At 37.7% G+C, this 16293-nt stretch overlaps 1 protein-coding gene and 1 pseudogene across 7 annotated transcripts in view; both read right to left on the bottom strand.

Moving 5' to 3' along the window:
- Positions 1-16293, bottom strand: part of GABPB1 (GA binding protein transcription factor subunit beta 1) — a 67247-nt gene that overhangs the window by 45683 nt on the left and 5271 nt on the right. The window lies entirely within an intron of this gene.
- On the bottom strand, positions 223-3586 carry LOC144616591 (small ribosomal subunit protein uS8 pseudogene; annotated as a pseudogene).

Below are 16293 nucleotides of genomic sequence, written 5' to 3'. Positions count from 1 at the left end.
CAATTCCCACCTCATAAAGGACCCTGATAGCCATCAGATTCTAAACAATTCTTATTCGATACGTGTCCACCTTACTCCATACCCAATGCCTTCCCTCATGCTACTTGCCCATTTTAGATAGCTACCTTCCTTCTCTCCAAATCTTCCAAAGCCCATTTCAAAAATTTCTCTTCTCCAATAAACTTTCTTTTAAAATTTTTTTAATGTTCATTTATTCTTGAGAGAAGGTGGGAGAATGAGCCGGGAAGGGACAGAGAGAGAGGGAGACACAGAATCTGAAGCAGGCTCCAGGCTCCGAACTGTCAGCACAGAGCCCAATGTGGGGCTCAACTCAAAACTGCGAGATCATGACCTGAGCCAAAGTCGAAGTCAGATGCTCAACCAACTGAGCTACCCAAGCAACCCTCCAATAAACCTTCCTTAAATGAGCTAATTCCTCAATAATCCTTCCCTTTAAATTTTCTCAGGTATTTATAGCATTCTCTATGTTTTCCCTTCACTCATTAAACAAATGTTTACTAAGCATATATGTGCCAACAGAAAGGTAAACAAAAACAAGTCCCTACCCTCATGGAGCTTGTGTTCCTGGGGAAGAGGCTAGCAATTAATCAATCAGTAACAGTGGTACTATGAAGAAAATGTAAGGCAGAATAAGAAAAGAGAAAATACTGGATTAGAGATGGGAAATCACCATCTTAGACAAAGTCTAAGGAAAGGCCTCTTCGAGGAGAGGACATTTGAGTAGAAATGTGAATTAAGGGAGGAAGCAAAGCAAGGAAGGATTCCAGAGAAAAGCATCATAAAGGACAGGTCACTCTTGGCTCAGCATCAAAACATCTTCATATGTCCAAGGAATTCCCTTCTGATGAGTCCTGAAAGAAGCCAGAAACTTCTACCTACTAGTGAAGCTAAATATTTGCTTTTCCAGCTTTCCACGCAGCTAGGATGCAGTTACATGACCTCCACTCCAATAAAGAAGCGTCCAGGATGGACTATAACTTAGGAAATAAATGCATAAAAAAGCAGCAAGTATATAGAATCCATTATGGCAAGAATGGAAGCAGATTCCATTGACAGTGGTGGTTTCTTCCGGTGACAAATTCCTTTTCTGCTCAATTAACCAGAGGTGGTTTCTGGTTTTTAGAACTAAGCTGCTTTTTTTTAAGAACTAAGAATTCTGACTGCTCCTGGTGATCCAGGGAGATGGCACAGCAAGTTTAAGGGCCCTAAGCTTGAGTGAAAAATGATAGCAGGATATGCAGTCACAGAGACAGAAATGGACCACATCATGTAGGGTGTTATAGGCACTACTAAGTACGGACTTCACTGAATTTACCAGGAAGTTGTTGGAATGTTTTCAACAGGAGAGTGTTATGATATGATTTATATGCATGCGTATGTATGTATATATATATGGTCCATTGAGGCATTTTATTTGCACATATGTATTATATCCCTAGAAAAAAATCCCAGGATATTCCCTCCGGTGTGTTTCGTCTTCCTTCTTCATGGTCCATGATGCCAGCTGAGGTTAGTACAATGAAAGCAAATTGGCTAGACAGGAGATTATTCTGCCATTTTTCTACATCTTTGAGTTGCCCATCAAATCTGGGGCTGATCACTCCACAGTTTAACCTGCCCATGAAGTTCCCAACAATTTTCCCAGCTCTGTGATCATCAATGATTTCAAAATCGCCAGCATAACCATGCCTCATCATCACAGCTATGACTTTGGAGCATGGCCTGATAAGAACCTGGTGTTTGCCTCTCTTTTTGGCATTGTTAATACTCTTGAGAGAATCTGCCAAGACATTTATGTGCATCATTACGGTGGCACAGAAAGATGGCAGAAAAGAGCTGATTTATATTTTTTAAAAACTACTCCTGTTATTATATGGGTAGTACATAGAGGGAGGCAAGAATTGAGGCGGGAATACTACGTAGGAAATTATTGGAGGCAACAGCTGATGATGCCTTAGGCTAGGAAGATACCTGTGCAATTATTTACTTTTTACCTTTAATATTATATACCTAGGTTTAAATCTAACATCTAATTTTGTGCTCTCTCCATTTGTTACCTGTTCAGTTTCTTTTCTCTGTCTTCTTTTGGACTGATTCTTTTTTAACATTTTATCTATTTCTTCTACTGATTTGGAAGTTACAGCCTCTATTTTTGTTCTTGCAGTGGTTCCCTAAGAATTATACCATGCATTAAAAGTCTAGAGTTAACCAAAATCTTGCTTTAAAAGACCTAAGCAGGGGCACCTAAACGGCTCAGTCGGTTAAGAGTCTGACTCTTGACTTCAGCTCAGATCATGCGGTTCCTGCACTTGAGCCCGACATCAGGCTCTCTGCTGTATGCTAGGAGCCTGCTTCTAATCCTCTGTCCCGCTTGCACTCTCTCAGTAATAAAACATTAAAGGGGCGCCTGGGTGGCTCAGTCAGTTGGGCGTCCAACTTCGGCTCAGGTCATGATCTTGCAGTCCATGAGTTCGAGCCCTGCATCGGGCTCTGTGCTGACAGCATAGAACCTGGAGCCCGCTGCTGAGTCTGTGACTTCCTCTCTCTCTCTGCCCCTCCCCTGCTCAAGATCTATCTCAAAAATAAATGTTAAAAAAAAATTTTTTTAAAGAAATAAACATTAAAAAAATAAATAAAGACCTAAGCAAGCATCAGTCAATGGCAATGTGTGGACCCTGTTTGGATTACAATTTGAAGAAACTAAATGTAAATTTTTAAAATCTTTTTTTTATGGAGCAGTAAAAATACTCAGTATGGTACCATGATGATGAACACATGTCATTATACATTTGCCCAAATGCATAGAACATACAACATTAGTATGAATCATAATGTAAACTATGGACTTTGGGTGACAATGATGTGTCAGTGTAGGTTCATCAATTGTAACAAATGTACCACTCTGGTGGGGATACTGATAATGGGGGAGGTTATGCAATATATGGGGGCAGATGGTGTATGGAAAATACTTTCCCCTCAAGTTTGCTGTGAACCTAAAACTGACCTAAAAAAATTATTATGACCGAAAAAATTAAGTTGGTAAAAAAAAAAAAAAAATCATTTTGGATAAAGAAATACCTGAGAAAGTTTCCAGTTGTTAGATGTTCAGTACTCCCCTTTTTTGTTCCATAAGATATTTCAATAAATGTGAATGTTGCATTAAAAAAACAAAACCAGGGGCGCCTGGGTGGCTCAGTCGGTTGAGCGCCAACTTCGGCTCAGGTCACGATCTCGCCGTCCGTGAGTTCGAGCCCCGCATCGGGCCCCTGTGCTGACGGCTCGGAGCCCGGAGCCTGTTTCGGATTCTGTGTCTCCCTCTCTCTGACCCTCCCCCATTCATGCCCTGTCTCTCTCTGTCTCCAAAATAAATAAACGTTAAATAAACAAATAAATAAATAAATAAATAAATAAATAATAAAAAAACAAAACCATCAGCAGTTGTGGGGAGCCTGGGAGGCTTAGTTGGCTAAATGTCTGACTCTTGATTTAGCTCAGGTCATAATCATTGGGATCTGCACTGGGTGTGGAGCCTGCTTGAGATTCATACTCTCTCTCTTTCTCTCTCTCTCTCCCTCCCTCCTTCTACCCTCCCCCAACTCAAGCTCACTCTCTCTAAAAAAGAAAAGAAAAAACATCATTTTGGAGATGGAGGAAATGTTAACACTGCCTAAATACGTAATGATATTAAGGAATTATGTTTATATTTTTCTGGATAATTGTATTATAGTTTAAGTTTATATATTTTTAGAGATAAAAACAATATATTTATAGATTAAATAATGTGATACTTGGGATCACTTTTAAAATAATGAGGGAGACAACCGGGTGGCTCAGTCAGGTAAGCGTCCAATTCTTGGTTTTTGCTCAGGGCATGGTCTCATTGTTTGTGGGTTCAAGCCCCACATTGGGCTCCACACTGATGGTGAGGAGCCTGCTTGGGATTTCCTCTCTCTCTCTCCCCCCACCCACTAGTAAGCTTGCTCTCTCAAAATAAAATAAAAAAATAAAATAAAATAATAAAATAAAACAAAGAGGAATATGTAAGAAACCATTTTAGTCTTGAGTTGATCATCATTGGCCAATGAATACATAAATACATGGAGGTTTCATTATACTCTCCTTTGCTTTTACATATTTAAAGTTTCCCATACAAAGGATATTTTTAAAACTGACCCTCCTTCTATATAATACAAAGACCTCAGAACCTAGAACCCTTTATTCCCCTTCTGCTATTGCCTTGTCTTTTAATCCATTAGACGGTCTCACTGTTTTATGCAGTTAAGATTCATTTTTATTTTCCAAGTATGTGTCACTTTACTTTTCAGCCCTTCATACGTTTCTTTCCTGCCATGTGGTATCAATTTCATTCTGCCCAAGTATGTCCTATAGAACTGCACTACTATGATGCATATGGCTATTTAATTAAAACTTCAGGGGTGCCTGCGTGCCTCAGCACGTTGAGTCCAACTCTTGATTTTGGCTCAGGTCATGACCTCACAGTTTGTGAGTTCAAGCCCCACATCAGCTCTGCACTGAGTGCGTAGAGCCTGCTTGAGATTCTCTCTCCCTCTCTCTCCGCCCTTCCCCTGCTCATGCTCTCTTTCAAAACAAACAAACAAACACACACTTCAGTACCCTGGGGAACCTGGGTGGCTCCATCAGTTGAGCCTCTGACTTCAGCTCAGGTCATGATCTCACCGTTGATGAGCACAAGCCCTCCATCGGGCTTGCGGCTGTCAGCGCAAAGCCGGATTTGGATCCTCTGTCCCCCTCTGCCTCTCCCCCATTCACATTTCCTCTCTCTCTCTCAAAACAAACAAACAAACAAACAAACAAACAAACAAACAAACTTCAGTACCTCAATCACACTAGCCACATTTCAAGTGTTCAATGGCCCTATGTGGCTTAAGACTATAATACTGGACAGCACAGATAAAGAGTATTTCCTGGGGCGCCTTAGCGGCTCAGTTGGTTAAGCGTCTGTCTTCAGCTCAGGTCATGATCTCACAGATCCTGAGTTTGAGCTCTGCGTCAGGCTCTGTGTGACAGCTCAGAGCCCGGAGCCTACTTCAGATTCTGTGTCTCCCTCTCTCTCTTCCCCTCCCCTGCTTGCGCTCTGTCTCTGTCTCTCTCTCTCTTACTCTCTCAAAAATAAATTTACATTAAAAAATATTTTTAAGAGTTTGGCCACAAACTTACTAAGTTTAAGATGCTTTAGCTAGGTTATAAGGTTCTTGTGGATATAGACAAGGTTTTCTTTTAGTGCCATTTGCACCCATAAGTACTTTGTGTAACAGTGTTACATACATAGGTGGTATTCAACTAACCAAGGATTTCTCTCAGTACTACTGACATACTGTGACTTTGTCACAGATTTTTCTATGCATTGTATGACATTTAGCAGCATCCCTGGTCTCTACCCATCAGATGCCAGTAACACCACCCTGTCCCCCATTTTATGACATCAAAAAAAAAGTCTCTACACATTGCTGAATGTCCCCTGGAGGTAAAATATACTTGATTGAGAACCACTAATGCTTAATTTCTATATACTGGGATATTACCATCCTTTCACTCAACTGGACACATCAAAGTTATATGAGAAATACAGAACCCAGAAATGGACCCACAAATGTAATGGCCAACTAATCTTCAACAAAGCAGGAAAGAATATCCAATGGAAAAAAGACAGTCTCTTCAGAAAATGGTGCTGGGAAAACTGGACACCAACATGCAGAAGAATGAAACTGAACCACTTTCTTATACCACACACAAAAATAAATTCAAAATGGATGAAAGACCTATAAATATGAGACAGGAAACCATCAAAATCCTACAGGAGAAAACAGGCAGCAACCTCTTTGACTTCAGCCACAGCAAGTTCTTACTAGACCAGTCTCTGGAGGCAAGGGAAATAAAAGCAAAAATGGAACTACTGGGACCTCAGCAAGATGAAAAGCTTCTGCACAGCAAAGGAAACAATCAACAAAACTAAAAGGCAATGGATGGAATGGGAGAAGATATTTGCAGATAACATATTGGATAAAGAGTATCCAAAATTTATAAAAAACTCATCACACTCAAAATACAAAAAACAAATAATCCAGTGAAGAAATGGGCATAAGACATGAATAAACATTTTTCCAAAGAAGACATCCAGAGGGCTAACAGACATGAAAAGATGCTCATCATCACTCATCATCCGGGAAATACGAATCAAAACCACAACGAGATACCACCTCACACCTGTCAGAATGGCTACAATTAACAACTCAGGAAACAACAGATGTTGGTGAGGATGCAGAAAAAGAACTTATGCACTGTTGGTGGGAATGCAAACTTATGCAGCCACTCTGGAAAACAATATGGAGGTTCATCAAAAGAATTAAAAATAGAAATACTCTACAACCCAGCAACTGCACTACTAGGTATTTATGCAAAGGATACAAAAATGCTGATGTGCAGAGGCACATGCACCCCAATGTTTATAACATTGTCAACAATAGTCAAATTATTTAACTATCACTATCAACAATAGTCAAATTATTTAAAGAGCCCAAAGGTCCATTGACAGATGAATGGATAAAGATGTGTGTGCATTGCAAATGGCAAGATTTCATTCTTTTTGATCGCCAAGTAACATTCTAGTGTGTGTGTGTGTGTGTGTGTGTGTGTGTGTGTATGCGCACGTGCATATACACACACTGGAATATTACTCAGCAATTGAAAAGAATGAAATCTTGGCATTTGCAACAACGTGGATGGAACTAGAGTGTATTATGCTATGTGAAATAAGTCAGAGAAAGACAAATATATGATTTCACTCATATGTGGAAGTTAAACAAAACATGAACATCGAGGAAAGAAAGGAAAAATAAGATAAAAACGGGGAGGCAAATCATAAGACTCTTAAATACAGAGAACAAACTGAGGGTTGCTGTGGGGGGTGGGGGGAGGTGGGGGGGGAGGGCTAACGGGTGATGGTCATTAAGGAAGGCGCTTGTTGGAATGAGCACTGGGTATTATATGTTAAGTGATGAACCACTAAATTCTACCCCTGAAACCAATACTACACTATATGCTAACTTGGATTTAAATAAGTTTTTAAAAAAATGAGTAGATAGACGTGCCACTTATAGAGATGGTACTCTAGAAATAGGATCCGCTTTAGGTGGAAAAATAAGAGTTAAGTTTTGGCTTGTAAGTCGTCCGGGTGAAAACGTCCAATGACAACTTGGCTGTACAAAAAGAATGGTCATTGGGGCGCATGGGTGGCTCAGGTGATTGAACATCTGACTTCAGCTCAGGTCATGATCTTGTGGTTAATGAGTTCAAGCCCCACACTGGGCTCTGTGCTGACAGCTCAGAGCCTGGAGCCTGCTTAGGGTTCTGTGCCTCCCCGCCCTTGCCCTCTCTCTGCCCCTCCACCACTTGCACTTGGTCTCTCTCAAAAATAAATGAACATTTTTTTTTTTTTTTTTAAAGAGAGGTCAGAGCTATAAGTACACTTTTGGGACTCATCAGCATATAAAATGGCATTAAAAGCCAAAGGAGTGGATGAGATCTTTGAGGCTTAAGAGAAAAATGTATACTGAATTAATGTACAAAGAATTGGTTTATTTATAACTTCAAACTTACCATCTAGGAACATCTTACATCTATTCATGTATTCCTAACTTTTACTCTATGAATAAAATTTTGTGTTGTGTGCTAAAAACAAAACAAACAAACAAACATATACGAGGTAAGAATCCATCCATGCCCAAACTGTAGCCCACCCCAATCCAGCATTTCTCAAATTGTGTTTCCTAAAGCTCCAGAGGACTGTGGTGCTGAGAAAGGCAAGGGGTTAAGGAGTAAGCATAGGTTGGAGGTGACAGAACAGTTTCACCCTCACTAAAGCAAAACCATCTCCAAGTGTTACAGGATTATATAGAGAACATTATTTATTTTTAAAAGATGTCTTTTCTTCAGATATAAAACGGTTAAATTTTTAAATCTCAAGTAAGAATTACTTAGCAGCTCTATTGTACTGCTATTCCACACCCAAGTCCTTATTAACATAAACCTAGAGAAGATTTACTACATTCATCTGCAAGTCCTGGCATGTATGTGATTTACCTGTGCTCCTGTCTTGTTTTTTTACTCTAGCCAAACAGAAATCAGGTAAAAGGTGTATGGATAAATTAGGGCCTCAAAATTAGATTCTGAAATATAACTCATTCAAATAAATTTTAAATACCAAATTACACAGCATGAACTTGTTTTAGGCAGTACCCAGAATGTTGTGACTCCCTTTCTCCATTAGGGTTAAACTTCCTTGTCTTACATAACATACATTTACTCCCAAGCATGCTATATAAAAAATAACTTTCATGCTCTACTATAAACTTGTCTAAACCAGTTTTAATATTGTTTTAAATATTACAGTATAATCTCAGGTACCCTAAAGATCACATCCTTATACAAAGCTATGTTTATTTCTTTGAATTTCTGATACCAAAAGATGTGATTAAATCAGAACCATGCTAATAAATTAAATTCCTAATTCCCATAGAAGCTTTGTATTTATCAGATCTACATTCCCTATTTCTCTGTCTACATTCTATCTGTGCATCCCAGTGTCCCTATTTAACTGTAAAATTATGAAGTCATTACAAAGCTGTTCTCCATAAAACCTAAAACAGAAATGTAATCTAAGGATAAAAAATATTTATTGATGATTATTTAATATTCATGTTTAAAATAAGCTCAAGTTCCTTATCTAAAGCACATAAATTACACACACAAATACATACACAAACACTAAACTAAGAAGTAGTAAGGATTCATCTGGATATTAAGTCCAGAACTTCCCATGCACAGGCCAAACCCTAATCTTCCTCCTATACTCCCTGATGTTGCTATGACCTTTTTTTACCTCCCTGAATTAGAAATGTGAGAGCTACCCTTAACTTCCTCCTTCCCTCATGTCTCTACATACAATTGGTCATCAAAGACTATAGGGTCTACTTCACATCTCTTTTTCTCTTAATTTCTTTTTTCTCAAATAGGCAACAGTTTTATATAGCTCAAAAATCCAAACACAGAAATGTATGCATTGAAAGTCTCAATGGAAGCACTTACACTATTACCCTTCCCCACAGCCACAAATAATCACCTTTACTAGTTTCATGAGTATCCTTCCACTATTTCTATTATTACCAAATGGTAGCATTACTACATACACTGTTCTCCACTGGCTTTTTTACTTAACACATCCAGGAGATCTTTTCCCATTAGTCCATAGACAGCTTCCTCATTTTTTGTACAGATGCTTAGTATGCTGTTGTGTGGATAGGTCTTAGTTTATTATGGCTGGACACTATCACTATTACAAACAACACTGCAACTAAGAACTGTGTAAATATATCACTTCATTTCATATAACTGTAGGATAAATTCCCTCAAGTAGGATTGAGACAAAAGTAAATACAATTGTAATGTTGATACACATTGTGAAATTACCTTCACATCATTTATAAATTAGTCCTCTTCTCTCCACTGTCTTTGCCACTGCATTCTCATGCCTACTTTAAAAAAATTTTTTTAACCTTTATTCATTTTTGAGAGACCGAGTATGAGCAGGAGATAGGCAGAGAGAGAGGGAGACACAGAATCCAAAGCAGGCTCCAGGCTCTAAGCTGGCAGCACAGAGCCTGATGTGGGGCTCCAACCAACAAACTGTGAGATCATGACCTAAGCCGAAGTCAGAGGCTTATCGGACTAAGCCACCCAGGTGCCCCTCTCATGCCTATGTTAAATCAAGTACCCCTTTAACTGGTTTCCTTCCATCCCAACTATTGTCAATCCTATTGTCAACTGATCATTATTTTAATGATTTTTTAAATATACACTATATTCTAATTTTTAAGTTCCAAAGATTACTGAAAAACTCCCTTCAATTTCCCTCCTTATTTCTACTGTCCAAACCCAATCCTCTATCCATCACCCAAGAGTTAAGCACTTTACTACCAGTTCGGGATTTACCTTACCAGACCATATTCTTCACATTTACACGCATATATACCTACCCGCCCCTCCAAAATACAGCACTGTTCTGGTTTTTTTCCTTATGTGTATATTTAATAACATAGTATATATACTGTTCTACAACTTATCGCTCAGTATATGCCGTGTTCATTTCTTCAAATGACATTTTATCCCATAGTATGAATATACCAATTACTTGGTTATTTTACTATTATGACCAGTTTTATTTTTCCAGATTTTTTATCATTATAAACTGCTGCAATGAGCAAACTTGTATATGCCTCCTTATGCACATATAATAGTGTTCCTCTAGTGCAGACAACAGGCAATAGACTTGTTGGGAATACCATTTTAAATTAATAGATACTAACAAATTGCCCACATCAATTTACATCCCCAAACCAACTTATATTCCCAACAGTTTATATAATACTATTTCCTCACAATATAGTCAATTTTAGTATTAGCAAGCTTTTAAAATTTTGCCTAACTTTAATATGTAGCTCTCATATTACTAATGAGATTGCATAACTTACCAAATATTTATTGGCCACTTACGTCTTTTCGTCTGAAACTGCCAGTTTGTATTCCTTGTTTTTCTATGTCACTGTTTCTTTTTAAGAGTGCATTATATATATATATTTCTTGTTTATTATATACATTACAAATATTCTTCCCAGTTTATTTGAACTTTCTGTATTTTGGACATTGTCATAAAGTCTTAAATTGGGGTTTGGCTCAATTTATCAAAATATCTTCCTAAAACATACAGTCATGTATTCCAATCACCTATCAAATACAGACTTTAATTATATGTATATTTAACTTGAAGTGAAAAATAAATAGTTGGCCACCTACCATTCCACTTCATAAACATAAAGCCCAGAATTACCCTGAAATGGGAATCTCCCATCTCCTCAGTGGGTCTCTGTTCTCAAATGCTTCTTATAGAGTCAATTTAACATTGCAATGGGTGAAAATTTAATGTTTAAAAAACTTTATTTGGTACAACATAACCCATAAATGTAGGTCAACTTCCACTAGGGCACAATTGAGGAAACAGCAATATATTTCATCACTTGGGGAAAAACTGGCTGTATTGGACTTACTGAGAGATGATATCTCTACTTCCCATGTAGCAACTTCCTACAAAGCATTTCAGACTTTTCTGCATCTGGCCCGTGCATCACTGTGGCTTCGTCAACTCACCACTTCCTACTTGCATTTATACTCCAATAATACAGTTACCTATAATTACCCCTACATACTATTCTGTCTTGGGACATCATTCCTTTATATGTTATTTTACCTAAGAAGTCTCCTTACCCCAAATTAACTCACCATGTATTCATATTCTTTCTTCAAAACTCAGTTCAGACATTACCTCCTCCAACAAGCTCCTGTTGCCCTTCTCAGCAAAAAGAATTAATCATTTCTCTATTTTCTCATTGTGCCCTGAACCTACTTCCATAAATATATGGATTCCACTCTATTACAAGGATTTGTTTATAAGCTCTCCTCTCCTGTAAGCCTTAGGAAGTCAGGAAGCGTTTATCTCATTCTTATGTGTATTTTAGTATTCAGCAGTTTCTAGTATCCCACTCAATAGCTATTTGTCAAATTAAACAAGTCCTCTCTATTCAGCAGTACAACAAACACTAAAAACACATACACAAAATAATTGAAACCATGTTCTTTAACTGAAGATATTTCATAACCTGAAAGGATATGTGGATTATAATAAGAGTGGTTGTGATTCTTTTTCTTAAGTGGGCTTATACCGTAGATCACTGTTTTCCAAGCTGTAGGTCATGACCCTTTAGCAGACTGTGAAATCATTTAGCAGGTTAAAGTCAACATTTTTAAAAGTATCACCATATAGCAAATACAGTAAAAGTAAGCCATGTTTCATGAAATTGTTGTTCCAGTCATAAATATGCACACAGAACACACACAACATGTACGCAAAATACATTTATTGATGTATTGATTATTGATGCAAAATACATTTTTTACTCTGGGTCACAATAAAAAAATAATTGGAAAGCAACTTCCATAGTCGCTATACAGGTTCAGAGAAGCTTTAAATCAACAAAGTGATGTAGTTGAGGAAGGCCTCTTCAATGAAAGACATTTGTTTGGAGCACAGTCTAGCTCCCCACTACCTCTCTAATCTATCACTCCTCCTTACTCATTCTGCTCTAGGCACACAAGTCTTCTTCATCATTCAAACAAGCCAAACATGTTCCCACCTCAGGGTCTTGCACACGTTGTTTCTTCTGCCCAGAAAGCTCTTCACTTCTATAACTGCATGGTTTACTCCCTCGTTCTAGGACACCCAAAGAGATCTTTCCCTGACCACCTAAAATAGCAACCACCTTCCACCATTCTCACCCCTTATCCAGTTTTATTCCTTTTCATTCCACTCACTACCACCTGGTAATTTATTTACTGTGCTTTTCCTCCCCTCTCATCCTGAATGTCAGCTCCAAGAAAACAGAGACTGTCTTCTGTTTTTATTACCATACCACCAAAGATTAGGACAGGGCCCAGCTAAAAGCAAACATGTCAATAGGCTCTGACAAGACTATCAAGGAAAAGGAAAAGGAAGAACATGCAGAATTGTGCCTGAGCATGGTAAACTACAGAGGAAACAAGGTTGAAGTAAGGTTGAAGATGCACAACGTGAAAGGTTTGAAAGCCAGAAAGCAGAGTTTGGACTTTATCCTGCAGACAATTGGAAGTCATTCAATGTTTTGAGCAAACGGTGATCCATTCAAACATTTATTCAGCACAAGTTCAATTCACTTTGCTTGGCACAATGCAGAGTGCAAAGGCCAATAGCACATGCTCTCTCCTCCACTGTTTAGGTTTAATAGCAGTGGGTTCAAAAAAAGTTTTAGGAAAATTATTCTGGCAGCCGTATGTAGGATAGATTGGACGAACAGACTCTAAAGCTAGAAAGGGAAATAATAGGCAAAGCAGAGCCTCAGGACAAAGTGAGATCCAGTAAAGAGTAATCTAAAGAATTGTGCTGACTAATGGGTATAAATAATAAATTAGAAACATGTATTATAAACAACTTTAAGACTTAAGTATGATGATGATAAAGCTTACAAAGAAAAACTGAGCAATTTCCATCACTTTTAGATTTATTACCCAACCACTGCACTTAACAATCAAAGTGATCCAAGACAAAAAGTTGTGTGGAAGCAAGATTCCTAGAAAAGCAAAAAGAATTCACTTCCATTCAGTTCACAAAATAAGACGAAAGAATAGATTCATCATGGTGACAATGAAAAAAAAAATGTGCAAGCTCGTACTCTATTTTTTTTTTTTTTTTTTTTGAGAGACTGAGAGAGGGCACAAGCAGGGATGGGGTGGGAGGGGAGGCAGGGAAGAGAGAGAGACCCTTAAGCAGGCTCCAGGCTCAGTAGAGCCCAATGCGGGGTCTCGTTCCCACAACCCTAGGATCATGACCTGAGCTGAAATCAAGAGTCAGACACTAACCAAATGAACCACCCAGGCACCCCTCTATTCACTTTTTCAATTAAGTAGAAATCAAATCAATGTTATCTTTTGAAAAAGAGAAAGAAGACACACCAGAAAACAGAAAAATGTGAGATTAATAAAACAATGGCCAAGTAACAAAGGCCCGTTGGGAATTGTTTAGCATAAATTCAGTGGCCAAGAAATCGTCATTACCCACCTTCCCCCATAAATATGCTGTGACTGTGAAGAAAAACAGAGGAGATAGTGGAAAGATTTAACAACAGGTAAATATGAAAGAAGTGACTGGTGTTAAGTTCAGGCTATTATCTAATGCATACAGGAATAAACTAAGACAGAGAAATTGAGAGTCTGTATGAAAGGAATGGCTGAAGACACAGGTGGAACAATCACAGGGGCAAAATGTAAGACTTCACACAAGCCAGGGTATAAGGGAAATTTTTCAGATCATTCACTTAAACACCATACCATCTGCTATGGTCTGAATGCCTGTGTGTCTCTCCCTCGCCCCCAAATTTATATGCCAAAGTGATGCTATTAGGGAGGTGGAATGTTTGGGAGGTGATTAGGTCATGAGGAAGGATCATGAGTAAAGTTTACGTCCTTCTAAAAAAAGCACCCAGAGAGCTCCCTTGCTCCTTCCAGCACATGAGAATACAATGGACAAGTCTGCAACTGGAAAAGGGTCCTCCCCAGACCCCAACCATGCTAGCACCTTGATCTTGGACCTCCCAGTCTTCAGAACTGTGAGAAATAAAGTTCTGTTGTTTATAAGCTACCAAGTCTGTGTTTATTATAGCAGCTCAGACTAAGGCACAGTTTAAATTTTTTCCCTCTGTTTAGATACATGGTAAGTGTTGTAGACACAAAAGAGTACAGGAATCAAAGACTGGACAACCAATTTTATAAGAGGAAATGACCTAATTCCAGTGTACAGTTCTACAATTAATAATATTATGACTTAGGGGGTAAATATCCATCCACAGCTGCAGAATGGAAGGGCATATTAAAAGAAAAGTACCATAGCGGCCTCTACTCACCTCCTTTAAAAGAATTACTACTGTAGTAAACCAAGTTACAACAATCACACTCCTGGGTATTTACCCAAAGAAAACAAAAACACTAATTCAAAGGAATACATGCACCCCTATGTTTATAGCAGCATTATTTACAATAGCCAAAGTATGGAAGCAGCCCAAGTGTCCACTGATTGATGAAATGGATAAAGATGTGATGTGATATATATATATATATACACACACACACACACACACATATATATATACACACACATATATATGCAAAATATATATATGCAAATATATATGCGTGATGAAATATTATTCAGCCACAAGAAAGAATGAAATCTTGCCATTTACAACAACATATGGCTAGAGAGTATAATGCTAAACAAAATCAGTCAGAGAAAGACAAATACCATATGATTTCACTCACATGTGGAATTTAAGAAACAAAACAAGGGGGAAAAATGAAAGTCAAAGCAAGAAACAGACTCTTAATTATAGAGAACTATCTGATGGTTAACGCGGGGGGGGGGGGGGGGGGTGATGGGTAAAATAGGTGATGGAGATTAAAGAGTACACTTGATGTAATGAACATAGGGTGATGTACGTTACTATTAAATTACTATATTGTACACCTGAAACTAATATAACACTGTATGTTAACTGGAATTAAAAAGCAAAATAAATAAAATAGAAAAATAAATAAATTAATGTCTTATCCCTCAAGTATAAAACAGAAAAAAGGTAACTGGGTTAGAGGTTAGTCTCTTCTAGAAGATTCTACACAATGTAATAGAATCAACAATATTGGTGGAGATCTAGCATATTTTATCATCAAAGGAAATAAACGTGAACATTTTGTTTTCTTTTTAATTGTTTAATTTTTAAATTCATGGATTATAAAGCTATAGAATAACATGAAAAGGTGTATGTTTTAATATTAAAATAGGACTCAAAACTGAATAAATATTCTACGGGTTCCTTAACTGCAATTCCAAAATACAAAAACTCTTTTGATGGTAAAACCTTACCTGAACTGACATGAAGCTATTTATAGCCTTTACCCCATTTGGTAAAAATGTTCATACATCTTGCTACAGAAATAGTAATATGTCTGAAGAGGACTGGACTCTGTTGAAAGATTATTACCTTGCCTGTATCCAAAAAACTCTTTTAATTCCCAAACCTATTAGACCCCAAGGGTTTTAGTGGGCTATGATCCTATAATACTAATGGCTAACATTTGCTGAGCTATTAAATGTGTCAGACACTGTTCTGATCACTTTATATGCAGTAAATCATTTAATCCTACCAACCACCATGACATACGTATTATAATCATCCCTGATTTACAAAGTGGCAAACTGAGGCACAAAGAGATTAAGTAAATTGTCTGAAGTCACAAAGCTAGAGAGTGACTAAACTGGGATGAGTACATTTAAAATATTACATGTAAGAGGGAGAAAACACAAAATAGAGAACTGATTATGATAGAATGGTAGGATTCAGTGATTGTTTTCTCTATTCAATTAATGTATTACTATTAGAATAGTAAAGAATCAAACTTAAAAAAATACAAGACTTCATTAACCTACAAAGTCCCATTTATGTGCAATTCCTAAGTCAAATTGCATAAACTGCACAGTATAAAACCCAGGCTCCTCAGTTTATGCTAATCATCTTCAATTTTTTATTGAAATACAAC

This window comes from Panthera onca, chromosome B3, assembly GCF_046562875.1.
Source record: "Panthera onca isolate mPanOnc1 chromosome B3, mPanOnc1 haplotype 2, whole genome shotgun sequence".
In the NCBI taxonomy this organism is placed as follows: Eukaryota; Metazoa; Chordata; class Mammalia; order Carnivora; family Felidae; genus Panthera; species Panthera onca.
Note: the sequence above shows the minus strand (reverse complement) of the source record. Positions and strands in the feature narration are given on the sequence as shown.